General features: G+C 45.2%; 1 long non-coding RNA gene across 1 annotated transcript; it reads right to left on the bottom strand.

Moving 5' to 3' along the window:
• On the bottom strand, positions 1-325 carry LOC131984321 (uncharacterized). Its single transcript, XR_009395565.1, has 2 exons — positions 133-325; positions 1-64 (listed from the first exon to the last, which is right to left on the bottom strand). It is a non-coding gene; the product is annotated as an uncharacterized LOC131984321 (long non-coding RNA).
• Positions 326-6,649: the final 6,324 nt, after the last annotated feature.

Below are 6,649 nucleotides of genomic sequence, written 5' to 3'. Positions count from 1 at the left end.
TTTAAATTAAGACTTTTTATTTCAAAAACATTAAGAATCATTCATTCCAGGACACTCACTGCACCTGTGAGGAGAAGAGAAATTAGAATCCAGATTTGAATCATATAGAACTGCAAGAAATGTAGCACTCACCTGACTTCTGCAGATTTGGCCTGAACCATTTGCTGTCTGCTTTAACTCTGATAATCTCAGATTTAGGAGATGCAGACTGCTGTTTGGGAGCTGCATAGGTCTGCCGCTGGGGAGCCACGTAGGCCTGCTGGGGGGACGCCGGCCGCTGGGGAGCCACGTAGGCCTGCTGGGGGGACGCCGGCCGCTGGGGAGCCACGTAGGCCTGCTGGGGGGACGCCGGCCGCTGGGGAGCCACGTAGGCCTGCTGGGGGGACGCCGGCCGCTGGGGAGCCACGTAGGCCTGCTGGGGGGACGCCGGCCGCTGGGGAGCCACGTAGGCCTGCTGGGGGGACGCCGGCCGCTGGGGAGCCACGTAGGCCTGCTGGGGGGACGCCGGCCGCTGGGGAGCCACGTAGGCCTGCTGGGGCTTCCTGACAGCCACCTTCTTCTGGTCAGGGTCTCTCAGCCGTCTGATGGCGAAGCCACCGAAGCGTTCTGGGATGCTGTACGTTTTGGTCGGGGCGAAGCGCTGACCTGAGGGTGCTGCTCTGGAGCCCTGCTCAGTGGAGGTGTAGCTGGGTTTGTTGCTGCGTGGCTGGAAGCCTGCAGAAGCACCGTGTTTGTTGGACACTGGACGAGATCGGCTATAACCTCCGTGGCTTGAGGCAAAGCTGGACGTGGAAGTAGGCTTGTAGCTTCCCCCAGTCCCAGGAAACAGCTTGCTCTGGCTGGGGTTATTCTTGGCACTCTCCTTTCGGAGAGATGAAAACCTGGAGGGTTTAGAAGCTTTAGAGCCATGACGTGAAGACACTCGTCTTGCAGGGGCACTGGCTGAGGTTTTCGTGCTGACAGGTCTTCTGTCTGGCCCTAAAACACCTGAGTCAAACAGGCTGGAAGACTTCATAGATGCGTAGCCTTTTTGGCCATAGTTAGCAGGTGTAGCAGCCTTCTGTGCTGTAGCCTGATGGGAGGTGGGTCTGAAGGAGTAGCTTTCCCTAGGATTATGAAGAGATACAGAACCGCTGGACTGAAACTTGCTAGCACTTGAGGTTCCCTGCCGAGTTGGCCCAGTCCTCTTGCGGTTTATATTTTGATCATACTTGCTCAAAGAACTTCCACTAGCAATAGAAGAAAGGCTAAAATACTGCTTTTTGGGCACATTTTGCACATTTACCTTAGTTGGCTGCCAGTTAGGTTTTGAAAGAGAGTTGCTCTGCACAAACCTGACTGAACTGGAGCCACTTTTAGCTGGCTGTGGAACAGTTTGTGTGTAGCCTTTATTGGAAAGTCCCTGGTTATAACCACTGCTAACTGCAGTCTGTGCATTGAGGCTACTGCTCTGGGCTGAGCCCCGAGAAACTGAGGCCTGTCTGAGTTGATTCTGGGGATAGCTGCTACTAAATCCACCATCCTGTTGCGATAAGCCAACATATGAGTTGCTGTGTTGCCTCTGAGCTGCAAGAGAAAGAACAGAAAAGTATAAAACAGCTTGTAAGTCACAGCATTAAATGACAGTGACACATGGTGTTCTGCTCACCTTGTGTGCCCCACAAACAGCGTACATGCTCTGCTTGAACTAAGCAAACTAGCAGGATCCTGCACAGAAAAACAAAACAAGGTCAGAGGAAATGGGACATCTAATGGCAATTCAGATACTTGGAAAAGCTGCAACAAAACTTAACCTCAAATGAACTCCACAAGCCATTTCTGTGTTTCTTCAGCCTTCTCAGCACAACAGCAGCCCTACTGGACAGAAGCTACTTGCTCTACATGTGTGTATGCAGCAGACTGGGAGCATTTATTGCAGCCTACAACCAATCACTGCTTGATGAAGTGATTGTCTGCAGGTGCTTGCTGCTGTGCTTTCAGGAGAAAAGAGTGCTGCTGATTGCCTACTTTACAGCCACCTCTGTGTTCTTAAATCCTGTGTTTTTATGCAAAGTATATCATAAAGTGTTGGGGAAAAGCTTTATATTGCTAGGAAGAGTTCTTGTTGTCACACATAAACAGGGCTGTCAAAGTCATTTCAGTTCATGCGCCACATGCAGCCAACTTTCATCTCTTGTGGGCATAATAAGAAAATTTCTTTCTTTTAATGTAAAGAAGTTAATTCTAAACAATAACAGTGGATCAACAAAGGCACAGAACATTTAGTCACAGTGTATTTTGCAACTGAACACTATATAGTATTTACCGTCTTTATGACTCAAACAACTTGTACATGCAAATGTATATTTTATTTGCTAAATGTGTTTGTGCGGGTAAAACTGAATGACCTCAAGTCACACAAATTAACAGGTTTGTTGCAAATTCCAGCCAATACTCACACATATAGCAGATAAAATGACACTCAGTGAGCTCACAGTTATCCTAAACAAGGCTTGGCTCACAGGCAAAATCCTTTCTGTCTGATACAGAGTCTTTTATATTTTAGTGGCTGGTTGCCAAAATTTTGCACCGTGTTCAATAACTTTGAATAAGATCACAATAAGTATTCATTGATTTTCAGAGAACTGTATTCTGGTCTGGGCAGACAAGCCTGACTTTACATCTCTTTTTCTTCTTTAAAATCCGACACTGTGTCCCCTTTTCTCCTTTTTGACACAGGTGTTTTCACCTGCAGCTCCAGCATGTACGCTACTCTAATTGAAGGCTTATTTATGCACAACATATGATACATATATGGACACAGATAGAGCCTTCTGTTCATAGTGTTTTAGTTAATTTTGTACACATTTGTTTATGTTTCCTGAAAGTTTAAGGACATGGGTGAAACAAAGTATCATGGGTAAATATTCTGTCCACATGTTGTGATGGATTTAATGGCCTTACAGACCAGCTCTATATATTGCTTCACATCCCTGCCAATGTAAAGGATGCATGGAAGTAAATGGGCAGTGACAGTTACATGGTACAAAATGGACTTATCTATTTTCGTACGTTAAAGGAGCATTAATGTGGCCATAGAGCGTGCTCTTTGGTAAAAAAAAATAAAAATAAAATAAAAATACTTTTCTGCCATTTTTACTCTTTGCAAAATCACAACCTAGAGATTAGGAATTGGGCTTGTAACCAGAGGGTTGCGAATCCCAGGATAGACCCTTGACCTGAATGAATGAATTCTGTCAATGACAAGAATAACACTTGTTTTCACTTCACAAGGTATATACAGTCAATGAAAGTATACCAGGTTTAAAAAATACTGGCTATTGTTGACATTACAAAAAGTGCATATAGTTTTATGTTTCAGTTTTACAGGCATGCAAAATATGCAATCCACCATTTTTACACTAAATTTCTTGGTTGGGAAGTGAATGTCCACATGTCATGTTCACATTCAAAAACATTCCAGTAAAAAGCAAATCAGCACATGTTTTCATCAACATCACATCTGATATTATCCAAGGCGATGCACCTGCGATAAAACCGCTTGGTATGTCGGCTCCACCCTCGGCAATCATCAACTGTGATGTCCCTGCAGTCAGCATCCATGGCTTCAAGGAGGGAGATCTGGTCATAAACCTTCCACCTCCATGCAGAAAAGAACTCCTCTATGGGGTTGAGGAAAGGTAAATAGGGTGGAAGGAAGAGACGTACCAGTCTTGGGTGGACTTAAAAACATGTTGTTATTGCTTGCGAATGATGTAAAGCCACATTGTCCCAGGTGATTCCAAAGGTCCTCATGTTTTCACCCTCCTGATCCTGCTCTGGAACCAGGCGCTGGTGGAGACCATTGAGAAAGGCAAGGAGGCGCTCGGTATTGCAGGGTCCAACCTGACATCTGTGAAGGACTAATCCTGCATTTGCAATTGCTGCACACATGGTAATGTGTCTCTCTCTGTCCTGGCACATCAACTGTGGCCCTTTTTCCAATTACATTTCGTCCACGTCGACGCCTTTTGGCCAAATTGAATCCTGCTTCATCTATTATATGAATTCACGAGGGACCTGGTTGGCCTCCAATTCCATAACTCTCTGAAACAAAGTTTATGTAAATGTCATTACTGTATACCATACTGTACTGTGACCTATTACTGTGTAGGTTACTTACTTGCAAGTGCAAAGCTTATAGAACTGGACATTAAATTGAATATTCAGGACTATACCTGGATATGTTGTCGTTGTAGCTCCTTGACTCTCTCACTGTTCCTCTCAAAGGGAACAGTGGAGAGCTGCTTCATCCGCACTCTGTGTTTGGACAATGTCCGCATAATGGTGATATCAAGATTGACAAATATCTCATGGTCCTCCACAATTCTAGTTTGAATTTCATTTATTGCATTATTTGGAACAACCATTTCTACAATGGCAAGCTGTTGATCATTATTGAGGAGCTTTCCTCTTCCCCCAGAGGGAGGAAGACGTTGCATTCTTTGGAGGGACAAAAAAAGCAACATATGCATTACTGTATGGCCTTATTGACATGTCAGGTGAGAATAGAAACAATAGATGTAAAATGCAATACTTACCTGTTGATTTGTTGAAAGATGTGTATAATGGAGGCAACCGTTGACCGCCTCAAATTGGGCTGCAATCTTTCACCAGCCTCTCTTAGTGAAAGACCGTGGTTGATTACATGGTCAATGATAATGGCACCAATTTCATCACTGACTACTGTTCTTGCAGCGCTTGGAATGCCACCACCACGCATACTTACACCTCTACCTTGCCCTCTCCTTGGGCCTGCTCCTCTCACTGCTCCTCTCACTGCTCCTGCTCCTCTCACTGCTCCTCTCACTGCTCCTGCTCCTCTCACTGCATCTCTCACTGCTCCTGCTCTTCTCCCTGGGCCCCTTGCTCTTACTCTTCTTCGTCCAGACATTACAGTGTTTGTCTTTTTCTGTTTCTGTTTCCAAAAACATCACTCCTCAAAGTGCCCCTTTTAACCCCTGCCACTGAGTCTAAGCCAGACTGGAATCAGCTGTGGTTGGCCCAATTTCAAAGGTCAATTATTCAATTGTTTGTTTATTATCAGCTGAGAGATATTGTTTTTGAACTGATATCATTGCAGAAGCAGAGGTTTTTATACTGTATCTAAGGTTTGGAATATTGTTTTTGCTATTGTGGATGTTGTGTAACATTCGTAAATAATACAAAAACAATCCATAATTTTGTTGGGAGGTATAGCTCGTCTGTTAAGGACATGAAATGTGTGAATAGTATGGCCACAAAATACCGATGCTGTGCTAATTGTGTTTAGAGTTTTGAAAATGTGACAACTGGTTGGACAAACTCTTGTTAGCGACTGAAAAAAACTGTAAATGCAGAGGTGAATCTCGCCATTACTACTAACGACTATTAAAGCAATCTTAATCCTAATCTTAAAGCATTTCCTACCCTAGTGGCCGGGCTATGTAACTGCAGAGTATGCGGACACTTGTAGCAACAAGCCTGGTACCCCATATTCCCACAGTACCCCCCACAAGACTCCCAGAGGGACACGGTCATAAGCCTTCTCAAAGTCCACAAAACACACTGGATGAGCAAACTCCCATGAAGTCTGGGAGGGTAAAGAGCTGGTCTGTTGTTCCACGGTCAGGATGGAAGCCGCATTGCTCCTCCTGAATCTGAGGTTCGACAATTGGCCGGAGCCTCCTTTCCAGCACCCTGGAGTAGACCTTCCCGGGCCCAAGCAGTGTAAATGGTAAATGGTGAATGGACCTGCACTTATATATCGCTTTTCTAGTCGCTTTGCGACCACTCAAAGCGCTTTGCACTACAGACTGCACTCATTCACCCTTTCACACACACATTCATACTCGTGGCAGAGGCTACCCTAAATGGTCCCACCTGCCACCATTGGGAATTCATTCACACACCGATGAACACAGCATCGGGAGAAATTTGGGGTTCAGTATCTTGCTCAAGGATACTTCGACATGTAGGCTGCGACGGTCAGGGATCGAACCACCAACCCTTCGGTTGGGGTCCAACCAACTCTACCAACTAACCCCCGGATTCCACTGGATGCGTAACGGCTGCAGATTCGTCGTCGGAGCCGTTACGCACCCATTATAATCAATGTGTGAGATTCCACCGACTGCAGATCCGCTGCGTAATGAGTCCGACGACGGCCATCCGACAGCCCTCGCAAGTCGTGCACAGACACAAAATAAAACATCCGGTATATTTTCAAAATAAAGTACCTTGGGTTCACGGTGGATCGTATTTCATAACTTGAAGACCTGAAATCAACAGGCTAGAGGTTTTCACTCGTCTTTTCACCCCACTGACACCGCTCACTCCGGTGCTTGTTGTAAACAAACAGAGATCACTAAGGCTTGTTAACAAGAGGCTCTCGTTAACAAGCCGGCCGACCGCGTTAGCGCTCGTTAAGACGGAGTCGCTGGATTTGTCTCCAGTCATTAACGAGGAGATGTTGATTATCTTCCAGTTTTAAAAAAAATCAGTCAAACATATACGAAATGACGAAATGTGACGAAAATATTTAATAGTGTTATAGCTGTTTAAGCATTTTGTTACGTGACGTCATATAACATAACAACGTCCCTTCCTGTGCCTATCAGTGGTGGAAAAA

Source organism: Centropristis striata, chromosome 14 (genome assembly GCF_030273125.1).
Source record: "Centropristis striata isolate RG_2023a ecotype Rhode Island chromosome 14, C.striata_1.0, whole genome shotgun sequence".
NCBI classification, from domain to species: domain Eukaryota; kingdom Metazoa; phylum Chordata; class Actinopteri; order Perciformes; family Serranidae; genus Centropristis; species Centropristis striata.
This window is presented reverse-complemented; position numbering and strand designations above follow the sequence as displayed.